A 13,376-nucleotide genomic window follows, 5' to 3' on the forward strand; every position below is an offset into this window, starting at 1 on the left:
AGCCAGCGTCCACATCAAGCTCACGTAAACAGACTTAATGTCCGAATAAATAGCAAAACCCAGGCTTCTGCCTAATGTGAGGCGCTCTCCTCCATAAAACTGAAAAACACAAGGGCACAGAGTCCTTTTACCCGTGTTGGGGTGATGTTCATTCCTGCCGCAGCTGAGCCACACTCCCCTTTTGAGATCCTGTGGCTTCAATACCAAGTGCATTCGGAATCTATTACCCCTAAACACAGAGGCTCGAGCAACGCACCTGACTGCCTCACAGTTTCTGTGGCCGGGAACCCCGTGGGGCTGCAGGGAGGCGTCAGCCAGGCTGCGGTTTCATCGGATGGTGAGGGTCCTCCCTCACCCACTCACAGGGCTACCAGCCTGAGCAGTCGGGCCCCTGCTGCATGGACTTCTTTGCAGGGCTGCCAGGAACATGGCACCCATGTGTCTCAGCGCAGGGGCTGCAGAAGACAGGGGGCAAGGGAGAGGGGGGCCAGCAAGCAGAAGTCACGGCCTCTTTGCAGCCCGATGGTGAAGTGCTAACCCCTCCTTTTTGCCGTGCTCCATCCTTCATTAGCAGGGAGCCAGGAGCATAGCCCACACCCGAGGAGAGGGGTTCAGAGGCCGTGACGTTTTGGGGGGTGCCGGTATGCACGGTACCTTGCTTGGTACCTGGCGTAAGCGTATGTCCAAACTCATCAAGATGCTTTCATTATGTGCACGCAATTTCTATGTATCGATTAAACCCCGTTGAGGCTAAAAATTTGAAAAAGGAGTGGAAGTCTGCGATGGCCTCCAGCAGCGTTTGCAGACCCCCTCGAAGGGGCAGGGGGTGGAATGGCTTCCGGTCGCCGTCACAGTAACACCGGGGCCCCTTTGGGGGCTGGCGTGCGTGACCCACTCAGGAACCCCTCTGCCCCCAGACGCCCTCCCGACTCCCCCAGGAGGCTCAGATGCCAGCATGCAGCTAAGATTCCTGTGTGCTCTTGCTCAGAAGCATGAGACGGGTGTACCCCACCTGCTCCTGGGCGTAGAGTCCTTTCCGGAGGCTTCCAGGCAGGAGGAGGATTACGGGGTGCACCCCAGGACCTCTCCATTGGTGACTTTACCATAAACAGGAAGCTGGCTCTCCCATCCAGGGCCATAAACCTCAACTGAGTTTTTTGAAGGCCACAGAGGCAAATAAATGCCCTTACAGAGCCTCTCCAGCATCGTGCTCAGGACAGGAAGGTGATGTTAGGATGCGCCTATTTGAGACCCCGAAGGAAACCCCTCCCCTGTAAAGGCTTCCCATGGGGTGATGCCTTCTGCCCCCGCTGCATCCAGCCAGGAGGCCGCCATCACCCATCTGAGACTGGGCTCCATCCTGTCTGTCCCTTGAAATCAGAAGCCTGTGTTTGAGTCCTGGCTCAGCACACCTGTTGACATTTCCAGACCTCACTTTTCTGCTCTGTGTAATGGGCACATGAGCTGGGCATCTTCCACTGCAGGGAGGTGAGCAGGACAGCCACACTGGCCGGCTATGGGTGGGGCCCTGAGCCCATCTCTTTCTACATCTGGGGTATGGTTGTCATTCTGCGCGCGGATAGGAAAACTGAGGCCCAGAGGGACTGAGTCACACCTGATTGTGCAGAAAGTGGCTGAGCTCAGATTCTGCCCACACCTCTTTAACCCCAAAGCATGAAGGTAATTGTTAGAGTGAACAGGCTCATGAACCCAAGGGTGCTTGAAGCACGAGTTATGTGTGGGATAGGCACACCTCCCGCGGTGCTCGCACGCACACACACGTGCACACATCAGCGGGCACCATTTCCCTATAACGAGCACATCGTGGCCATAACTTCTCTCCGAGTTGCTTGACAGAAAAAGAACTCTGCGAGGGAGGTTCTGCATGCTGAGAAATTACTCCAAATGGGGAATAATTGGCTATCCATGCTGACAGGTCAGAGGTGCAGAAAGAAAACCATTGAAAGTGAGATCCAGGATGGCTAATGAGGGCACATCTACAGGGTTTTAGACAAAATAAGGATCTTGGGTGTGAGCTATAGCTTTCGAGATCGGGGCTGCCGTGGGGACCTCCTGGGATCCTCAGAGGCACCCGGCCTCCGCCCCCGTGAAGGCCTTCCACCTGCCGCGGCCAAGCGACAAGCCAGCACCATCCAGGAGGGTTCTGCGTTGGACTGCTCACGGCCGTAACGGAGTGCGGCAGACAGGCGGCTCAAACCACAGAAACGCATTGGCCCCCAGTCCCGGAGGCTGGGCGTCCAAGATCAGGGTGCTGGCAGGTGTTTTCCTCTCGAAGCCTCCCTCCGTGACTCGCACACGCCGTCCTGTCCCTGTGTCCCCATGTGGCCATCCCTCTGTGCGTCTGTGTCCTACTTTCCCCTTTTTATAAGGACACCAGTTCCACTGGGTGAGGCCCATTCTAACGGCCTCATTTGAACTGGGTCCCCTCTGCAAAGATTCTGCCTCCAAACACAGTCAGGTTCTGAGGCTCTGAATCCTGGGTTAGGATTCTGGGGCAGGGGGACCCGCTTCGGCCCCAACACTCACCTTGGCCACGCATTTGCTCACTCATCTTTGTTTTCCCTCGTTCACACGATAAGCGTCCCCTGTGCCTTCTGCACGCTGAGCTGGACCGGACGGCGCTGCCCTCCAGGAGCCCAGCGTGTGGTGGACACGAGGAGGGAGTATGGTTGTGCCTAGCAGGGGCAGAGCTCCCCGGGCCCCGGGGCAGCGCAGCCCTGGGCGTCCACCCCTCTGGGACTGGGCTAGAGTGGGCTCTTTGAACACGCCTTTATTGAAACCTGAGTACACGGGGCCAAGTCACAGTCCAGGAGGGAGGGGACAGCACCAAGAGCTAAGGATAAGAAGGACCCAAGCCCTGGTGAATGGTTCTGGGTGGGGGGGATCACCTCCCTGCCTTGTCTGTGGAGGGCTTGTTGGGGCTGGAGGCCGGGCATACAGGACCCTCGGAGGACGAGGACGGCTGCCCTGTGCAGGGCAGTCTGTGTGCATCAACATTAAACTGTGCCTGTCCTCTGACCGAGTCCCCGGTCCCTTGGAGGCCATCTCGGGAGATCACCGGATAAGGGCACAGGGGTGTGGTGGGCTCTAGCAGAAACTAGCTGTGGACACAAATCCACACCAGCTCTCAGGGATCCAGGCCCCCGGCTCACGGCCCACCTTCCTGGGCTCAGGTGGCAGAGAGGGAGGGTGAGGGAGGACGCACCTGGGAAGTGTCCTGGCCGACCAGGGAGTGGAACGTGGCGCCTCCTCTCCGTTCACTGGGTCAGATCACAGGGGACCAAGAGCACCTGGGAAACTTGGCCATGCGTGCCCGGGAGGAAGAGAGTCCAGATAGCACACTGGTCGTCTCTGACACGATATCCACCTAAAGCCTGTTTGAGATCATTAAATCCTGACTCCAATGTGGGACATGAGTGAAAGCCATCGAATGGTGGCACCAGGAATTTGTCCAGTGCCCGTGTATTCTGTCAACATTTCCTGGGACATCATGTGGCCCGAAATACCACGCAGTCGTGGGAAAGTTAGGGTTCAATAATAAATGATGTAATAGAATCCAAATTCTGAAGATTTGAATATTTATATCCATTGGTATAAGTAAGCACTGAGAAACTTGGAAAGGTTTTCACAAAAAATTTAAAACTATGTTGTAGTTTCTTAGGCAATCCTCCCTCCAAGAGGCGTGGCCTGGACTTAGTCTAAGGAAGGGAATGTGGATGATGGGTTAGCGCGTGACTTTGGAGACTGTCACCAAATCGTGGCTTGCCCCTTGCTCCCTCCCTCGGACCTTTTGTTCCTGGGGATGCAGGCTGCCACAGGTGAGGACATCTAACCAGCCTGGTGAGATATCCGCGTGGTGCGAGGAGCTGAAGCCTCCTTCCCAGCCATGTGGGCGTGCCATCTTGTCCCCGGCCCCGTCTGGCCTTCAGATGGTGCAGCCTGGACGACCCTCGACGGCCACCTCCCGAGACACCCAGAACAGGGGCAGTCCTCTAAGCTCACACTGAAGGCCTGACCTACCGAAGCCATGAGATGGGAGATGGTTGTCAGTGAGGCCTCTATGTTTTGGGGTAATTTGTTACACAGCAGGAGACAGCTAATATACTATCTTCGCAAGGTGAAGGGCTGGGATGCTGATCCTGCCAGCACCCTCTTCCCCTCTGTGTCCACCAGGGTGGAAAGCCGAGAAGCCCCCGGCTGGACCCCGGGAGTCAGCTGAGGCTGGACAGCCCGATGGCAGGAACTGATCGCATGGGTATTAAACCCCAACCACCGCCTGTCACGGCTGCTCAGGGCAGGTGTGTGGCCCCAGGCCTGTCTCATTGTCCTCCCCAGGCTCTCCTGATTCTCCAGCCACCCCCCTGAGGACCTTAGCCTAAGTCATCTTAGCTGGTGCTTCTCTGAACCCCGTGCCCACGTCTGTGCCCCTCTGTGCACTGGGCACAGTGAGAGCCAACGGGTCCTGCAGGATGAGTCAAGGGATGAAGGCCGCTCTCCACCGCTCGAGGCTTCTATGTGTAACATGTGTGGCCTTTAAAACGGGGGGAAGAAAGTAAGAGTAATCGGGCCAATCCCAAGGCCCCTGCTGCTGTCCCTGCCATGAGCCACCATCTGCGGCTCCCGCCGTCCCCTCTTCTCCCCCGGGGTGCTGCCGAGCTTGTTTACGGAGTCCTGAGAGTGGCGGAAGTGGGCTCCGCGCTCCGTAAGGAGAGCTCATCCAAATGGACTGCGAACCAAGGAAACGAGGTTAATGGAGCCGGCCGGGGAGCATCCTCCTCCTCTGTCACTGGACTGTCCCCGCCTGCTAATGGGCCTTCCTGGAAAGGCTACCAGGGGCCGATCCTAATGCTCTGTGATGGGCCGCGCAAGCACTTAATGGCCCGAAGCCACCGTGTGTATGTAGAAGAACCATTTTTCCAATTCCCTGTTTCGTCATGACAAAGAGAACTTTCTTCCTCCAGTTTTAAAGGCCACATGTGTTACTCACAGAAACCTTAAGTGGTGGAGAGCGACCTTCATCCCTTGCTTCAAATTTTCATTCACCAGCGGGGTCTGCAGCCTTACTCTGGGGGGTGATCAGCACAGCACAGTCCCGGCAGCCTGGAGCTGGGTCAGCTCTGCCCCGCGTTTACCGGCCGGAGACCTGAGCAGTGCGGGGCTTGGTGGGCGGCATCCCCCACCGTCTGGGCTGGACACTGCCCCGGGCGACCCGGGGCCCTGCTTTCATGTCTGGCCCTGTGTTCTCCTTTGTGACCCGAGGCTGTGGGCGAACTCTGTGGGCCCAGCTGTCTTGGGAGGGATGGGCCCGGGGGACGGCTCTGGAGCCGGACACACCGATGTGACAGTGATAAATACGGCCCCCAGCACTTCGAAGCCCAAGATGGGGCAGGAAGGGTCACCCGTGGACCAAACCTCAGGTGAGAACAGGGACTTTGGGAGGAGACCCCCTAGCCAGGTTGTCCCGATGACCGAGCCTCTTCTGGGGACGCTGGGCAGCCAGCGCCCGACTCTCAGGTTCCTCAACTAGAAGACGGGTGTGCAAGGGGGCCCTTTCTGGCTGCCGGACGTGAAGCGGGGACACTGTGGCGGAGCAGAGGCCAGACTAGGGACAGAAATGCAGGTGGCTGCGGCGGGAGAGGCTTTCACGGCTCACCCTACACACAGCCTCACATTCACTCTTTATGATCAGCATGCTTCTGTGTTGTCAGCAATTTTAGAAGACAAATTAAAACGCTACTCAGCAAGGCCTGCTCCTTGCCGGGCCTGGAATGAGCGGCTGGACCCCGTACCCAGCAGGTGCCTTGTGGGAGGAGATGGGGCCACCTCCAGGCTCTGGGGCGTCTCCCCTCTCCAGCGCCCCCTCCATGAGAAAGAATCTCTCCCTTGGTTTGCAAGGTGGGCCCCACGTGGCTGCGCCCACAGCTCAGGGACAGTGGCCGAGCGTGGATGCAGCCTCAGCACCAGCGGCCTGCCCAGATCATCCCACCACCCACTCCTCCAGGGAGGGGGCTACCCGGGGTGCAAACGATTTTCTCTTGTGTTGCTTTCTCTGTAGCTCCATTTCCCACGGTGCTAAATTTGGATTTCTTTTCCTTAAAAAGCAGAGACATAATTGGGACAATCCTTTATTCTATGGATTCCCTCTTCGTGGAGCTCAGACACGGACTTCTACAAAAGCGATTGTTTGCTCCCTAATGGAGAAGAGGTTGATGGCCACCGAGGAGAAGACAAACCCCATCTCAGCAGAATGTGGGCGGCAGGCTCGTCCCGTCATCGCCTCTTTCTCCAGGGTCCCCAGGTGGTCCCCTGCCTGGCTTCCCGCTCGCCTTCTGTAGCAAAAAGAAATGAGAACTAGGTGGAGGTGAGGCGCAGGAAGGAGGGATGCTGGGGGCACTCGGGCCCCAGAACCTTCCATCTTGTGAGGGCAATGTGTGTGCTCATAACCTCATTGGGGAAGGTGGCGGCAAATGGTGCCAAGCTGGGAACTGAACATTCAACATTTGGGGCCCAGCATGGGCCCAGAGAGGCAATATGAGTTGCTCAAGGTCACACAGCAGATAAGCAGCAGGGGGAAGCCACCCCTCTCTCCCTACTCCACCTCGGGGTCCCCCAGGCAGCTCCAGCACGAAGGGGAAGTCCGAGGGCACCCCAGCCATCTGGAGGAGCGGAAGCTTCCCTCCTGTGAAAGCTGTGTGACCTTCACTTGCCTGGAGCCCTGTTTCTGCAGCTGGACGAGGGGAGCCGGGTGGTTGTGAGTGTGGCATGAAATGTCAACTGGGAGGTGCTTAGTAAGCCAGAGCCGCGGAAAAAGACAGAAGCCTCATTATTCTGAGCGGAGGCGAAGCTCCGGGCAGCTCCTCTGGGGGCAAATGTGGCCCGCTGCCTCCCCTGCAGTCCATCACCCCTGCTCTCCTGCCTACCCCCCTGTACTCAGCCTGGTCAGCCCAGGGAAGGGGGCCGGGGGCAGAGGGCCAGGCAGGGGGCTCAGGTGGCCTCCCGGGGTTGCATGGCTGGAGAAGCCCGGTGGGGTCCAGGAGGCCATGCATCTGGGCTGAAACCTCACATGGGAACAGGCAAGGGGGAGTGAAAGCACAGTCTGGGCCAGAGGGAACTGCATCCCCGATCCTCACTGAGTGCGGGGCAGAACCCCTTGGAAATGAGCTGACTGCCCGCCCTGCCCCAAGGGCACCTCCTCCAGGGAGCCCAAGATCTATGCCCTGCACCTGAGCTTCCCCTTCAGCCATCCTGCACCTGTGATCTGCAGCCCCAGGACTTCAGACCTTCTCCCATGCCTCCTGTTTGCTGGAAGCTCTGCCTGGAGACTTGCCCTCCCTGGAGGTGCAGGGGGAGGGGGGGTGGGGGGTGCTGCACTGCCTTCCTCAGGAAATGCTTTCCCGCTGCCACCAGCCTCCCAGGGCAGGGCTGGCCCTCCAGGGGCTCGTGGGTACCGGGGCTTCTAGGGGCGGGCGCCGGGCTGGGGGTCTCCCTGACATGGCTCTCTGTGAATTGTCTTACTCTCCCACTTACCGAGGACAGTCAGCGGGGTGTGGGGCGCAGGCTGGGCCTGCTCTCTGTTCCCACGTTCATTCACTGAGCCCACGTGAATGAATGCGTGCGTGCCACGTGCCTCGATGGGTCCCTTCCTCGGGCGCCCACAGGCTGGACTCCGTGCAGTTCTAGTCAGACGACCCTGACATCACAGGACCTGGGAGGGCCGTCCCCGCCTTCAGCCTCCGTCAATCTGCTTTTCGCGATGAAGTGACATTAAGCCACACACACAGTGTCTGTCTTACTACCTTGAAATTCAGTTCCTCCTGGAGACGTTTGCCGTGGACGGAGAGCCGGCGGCTGTGCGTGGGTCCGAGGACACGGGGGGGCCCCAACGTCGGGCCTCGTGCCTTTGACCCCCACGCCGGCCTGATTTGCAGCCCGAATTCCAGCTGCCCTGCCCTGACTCTGTCCTGACCTCCGGGCAGGAAGCTGGCGGGCGGCCTCTCGTAGGCTCTGCTATCACTCGGAGGAGTGAGGGTGGGATCATTTGTCATTCAATTAACGGTGTCAGCAGTGCCATTATTTAAATGACCAGCCACATGTGTGATCAATCTTTAATGAAATCATAGTTGTACTTCCCAGTCAATGAGTGCCCAGCCTCTCCTAAAACCTCCTCGGTATGAATAATAAATGGCAGTGGGTTCTGTGAGGAAGGGCCAAGTGTTGAGGGGTTGATATTTTCAAGGTGGTTTGGGGCAAGGACGCCCAAGCTATGGGGAATGGAAGGGCCGGCTGGCTGGGCGCAGGGGCTCCTGAGTGAGGCCAGGACACGCTCCCGCCCCCCACCCCGCGTCCTCGCAGAGGGCAGCGGCCCCTCCACACAGATGCCCTGCCTCAGGGACGCTCTGGCCGGCCCGGCAAGGTGGGAGGCATTTGGGGTCCGGCATCGAAGTCCCTGCGTTATCTCCCCGTGCCCTCGGGCTGGGGCGGCTTTTGCTTTGACAGCTGGAGCATCCGGGCTTCCAAGGAGTGTATGGGGTGGGGGGGGGAGGACGGGAGACACGGCCCCCCAGGAGTGCGCACAGGGGCATCCTCACTCCCGGGGTGCTCCCCGGCGCCGCGGCCTGGCTGAGTTTGCTGTGCTCTGAGTGTTCTCTCCGAGCTGAGGTCCTGGACCCTCCTGAGGAAAAAGCTCAGCTCCAGAGCACAGGCGAAACCTGGGTGTGGGGCCCCGGTTGTTCAGGGAGGAGGGCTGTCCTGGCCCATTGGCTGTCTCCTGGAGCCCCAGGGGCATGGCCCGGAGAGTTGTGTTAAAGCTCGGAGCCCCTGAGGATCTCAGCTGCTCTGCCTTCCTGCTGAGACCTGTGTGAGGTGGCACGGATGCCTCGAGACAGCACAGCACGTTCAACCCCACAGAGTCCCACCTGCCTCCTGCTCCTGATCACAGCGGGGAGAAGCCGCTCCTCCTGCCCGGGGCCAGGGCGCCTCCGTGTCCCGTCGGCCGCCGCCCTCAGCATGCGAGGAGGTGCACCTGTCACCCCGTCACCTGCCGGTGGACTCTCAGGGGCACGATGGCTTCCCAGTGCCTGGAACACACTCGCTGGGGACTCCACACGTAGGGCAGGGGTTCCAGAGGCCCTGCCCTCTGTCCTCCGCCCCCACCTGCCGCCAGGACGTGCCGCCTCGCTCCTGCCTGGTGAAGCCAGTGGCCGTTTGGACCACTTTCTGTTCTTCTACCTGATTCTGCAAATGAACTCATCATAAGTCATTTCCCAAAAATGTACATTTCATGAATAATCACATTGACTTGATCGCATCTGCTTGGATGCTGTCAGCTTTTATAACCCTCGGGTATCATGACTGTAATTAAACAGTCAGTGTGTGGTTTTCTTGATGTCTCTCTCACCTCTGAGGGCAGCGGTCCCATCTGTCTTGCTCCCACTCTGCCTCCCCATGCCCAGGCCACTGGCTGGTGTATTTATCTTCGGTGAATAAATATTTCTGGAGTGAATGTTTCTAGCAAAAACCTTTTCGTGGCTTGGGAAAATTTAAAAATTAATGTAGCTTCCAGCCAAGAAGGAGTAACAGGAACCAGATTACTCTCTCCCTCCTGATACGACTGAAAAAACACAACACAAAACAACAGAATGCTAGACAAAATATATCAGACAATGGTTCTCAGGAGTTTGGACATCGAACAACAAAAGAAATACACCCTGGAAGGTGTGAGACAAAGGAAGGAAGCCCAGGACACTTGCACCTGCCCGCCTAGAGAGAGTTTTCAGGTTGCAGGCAAGAAGGGGGAGCCAGGAGGACACCTGAGTTCTTGCACACTGGAGGAAATGAAGCTGGGAGTTTGGGGGGCCCAGGTGGTCACCATCTACGAGGCAGAGCACCGAAGGGGGGGGACATCAACCGAGGAACCTCGTGGGTTTTCAGCAAATAAGCACGTGAGGCCAAGGGGAAAAAATACCCAAAAGGATCATGGGGAGCAGTCCTAGGAACACAAGCAAGACCAGGAGTGGGGCCTGTTCCCATCAGCCGGTGTGTGCGACATCGTGAGTCACAGGGCATCAGACGGGACACCGGGAAGAGTGTGGCCTCCGCAGAGAGAGAACAAGACAGAAAGCACTAGCGAAGCGTGGCGGCCGTGGGACAGCCGCACGCATCCTGGCAGATTTGTGATTGACGCCTCCGAGGGAGAGACAAGACGGGGCCACCAAGGCATCCGAAGAAATAAAATATAAACATTCTCTGAATGTGATGAAAACTATAAACCCAGAGATCCAAGAATCCCAGTGAATTCCAAGCACCAAAACCCCAAGCACAGCTACACCGCGGTACAGAACAATCCCGTGCTTTCAATCAGTGATACAGAGAATATCTCGCAGGTTGGCAGAACAAAAGGACACAGTGCATACTGAAGAAGGGAGGACAGGTCAGGTCTTTTGTCCGGGACAACCCGAGGCAGAGAAGATCAGCATCGTTAGAGTCTGGAAGAAGAGCAGGGCTGTCGAGCTGGAACTCTGAGAGTGACTGACATCCATCAATGGTGAGCGGCAGGTGCATAGCTCTACGGCTCATTTACATACATGTGACATGATGGCCACCGTGGGCTCAGTCAACCCCCATCATCTCCCACAGACACGATAAAAAGAGCAGGAAAGGATTTTCTCCTTGTGATGAGAATTCTCAGGAGCTACCCTCTTGGCAACTTTCCTCCACGGTGTACAGCAGTGTTGACCATGTTGTGCACTGCTTTTCTACCCCCATCCTCCAGCCCGCGCCCACCAACCTTGGCCTCTGAGAACCGCAGATCCAACCTCAGTTTGGCATTTTAATGCCACATGCAAGTGAGATAATATAGTTTTTGTCTTTGTCTGACTTATTTTACTTTAGCATAATGTCTTCAAGGCCCATCCACACTGATGCAAACGGTAGGATTTCCTCATTTTTGTGACTGAACGATATTCGTGTGTGTGTGTGTGTGTGCATGTGTGTGTGAACGTGCCACATTTTCTTTATCCATTCATCCATCGATGGACACTTAGGTTGTCTCTAGGTCTTGACTATTGTAGATAATGCTGCAGCGAAAATGGAGGTGCAGAGAACTTTTCAAGTTAGTATTTTTGTTTCCTTTGGATAAATACCAAGAAGTAGAATTGCTGGATCATATGGTAATTCTATTTTTAACTTTTTAAAAAAAGATTTTATTTATTTATTTATTTGAGAAAAAGAGAGAGAGAGTGAGCAAGAGAGAGAGCACAAGCCAGGGGAGAGGCAGAGGGAGAAGCAGACTACCTGCTGAGCAGGGAGCCCGATACGGGGCTCGATCCCAGGACCAGGGATCATGACCTGAGCCGAAGGCAGACGCTCAACTGCCTGAGCCACACAGGCACCCCGATTTTTAACTTTTTGAGAAGCATCCATTCTGTTTCCCAGAGTGGCCACACCAGTTTACATTCCCACCAACAGTGCATGAGGGTTCCCCTTTCTCTGCATCCTCGACAACACTTGTTTCTTGTGTTGCTGATTTTAGCCATTCTGACAGGTGTGAGATGGTATCTCATTGCGGTTTTGATTTGTATTCTCCCGATGATGAATGATGTTGAGCATCTTTTCATGTGTCTGTTGGCCATCTGGATGTCCTCTTTGGGAAAAGGTCTATTTTTTTAAATTTATTTTTATTTTTTAAATATTTTATTTATTTATTTGAGAGAGAGAGAGAATGAGAGAGAGCACATGAGAGAGGGGAGGGTCAGAGGGAGAAGCAGACTCTCTGCCAAGCAGGAAGCCCAATGAGGGACTCGATCCAGGGACTCCAGGATCATGACCTGAGCTGAAGGTGGTCGCCCAACCAACTGAGCCACCCAGGCACCCAAAAAGGTCTATTTTTAATTGGATCAGTTGTGGGTTTCTTGCTATTGAGTTGTATGAGCTCTTCATATATTTTGGGAATTAACCCCTTAAGAAATATAAGATTTATAAGTATTTTTTCCCATCCCATCTTTTCACTTTGTTGACCATTTCTTTTGCTTACAGAAGCTTTTCAGTTTGATGTGGTCCCACTTGTTTGTTTTTTATTTTTTTGCTTTGTGTGATTTCCAAAACATCATTACCAAGACCCATGCCAATGTGTTTTTTTCTCATATTCCTCTAGAAAGAAAACTCTAGGAGTTTCATGGTTTCAGATCTTACATTTAAGTCTGTAACCCATTCCTAGTTAGTTTCAGTGAGCAATGTAAAATAGGGGTCCAATTCCATTATTTCTTTTTTTTTAAGATTTTATTTTTTTATTTGACAGAGAGAGTGAGAGAGCACAGGCAGGGGGAGCGGCAGACAGAGGCTGAGCAGGGAGCCCGATGCGGGGCTCGATCCCAGGGTCCCGGGATCCTGACCTGAGCCGAAGGCAGACGCTTAACAACTGAGCCGCCCAGGTGCCCCCAATTCCATTCTTTTACGCGTGAAGATCCAGTTTTCCCAGCATCACTTACTGAAGAGGCTGTCTTTTCCCCACTGAGTAGTCTTGGTTCCCTGTCAAATATTAGTTGGCCATATAGACTTGGGATATTTTTCTGAGCTCTCAGTTCTGTTCCTTTGGTCTTTTTGCCTGTTTTTATGCCAATTCCATCCTGTTTTAGTTACTACAGCTTTATAATAAAGCTTGAAATTGGGAAGTATGGTGTCTCCTGCTTTGTTCTTCTTTCTCAGGATTGCTTTGGTTGTTTGGGGTCTTTTGTGGTTCCATCTAACTTTTAAGGTGGTTTTCTTATTTTGTGAGAAAAATGCCATTGAAATTTTGACGGAGATTGCACTGAATCTGTAGATAGTTCTTGGTAGCATTGACACCTTAGCAATATCAGTTCTTCCAGTCCATGAGCACGGATATCTTTCCATTTATTTGTGTCTTTCATTTCTTTGATCAATGTCTTGTAGTTTTCAAAGTAAGAGACATTTTACCTCCTTGCTTAGATTTATCCCGAAGTATTTTATTGTCTTTGATACTAATGTAAATGGAATTGAATTATTTATTTAGTTTTCAGAAATGTCACTGTTCAGATACAAAAAAATGCTACTGATTCTTACAGCAAGCTGGAATTCTCTTACCAGGAAAATTATCTTTAGAGAATGAAGGTGAAATAAAGAGGTTTTTTTTAGCCATGCAACAGCTGAAACAATCAATCACTAACTGGCCCGCACTACAAGCAACACTAAAGGGAGGTTTTCAAGCAGAAGGAAAATAAGACCATATGGAAATCTATTTAAATCAAAACCAAAAAAGTGTTATGAAGTTTATAACATAGGAGGGGAGAAATGGAAGGACCATGATGGGAGGTTCTTAATCCATAGGTGAAATGATATAT

The sequence above is a fragment of the Neomonachus schauinslandi genome, chromosome 13, assembly GCF_002201575.2.
Source record: "Neomonachus schauinslandi chromosome 13, ASM220157v2, whole genome shotgun sequence".
NCBI lineage: Eukaryota > Metazoa > Chordata > Mammalia > Carnivora > Phocidae > Neomonachus > Neomonachus schauinslandi.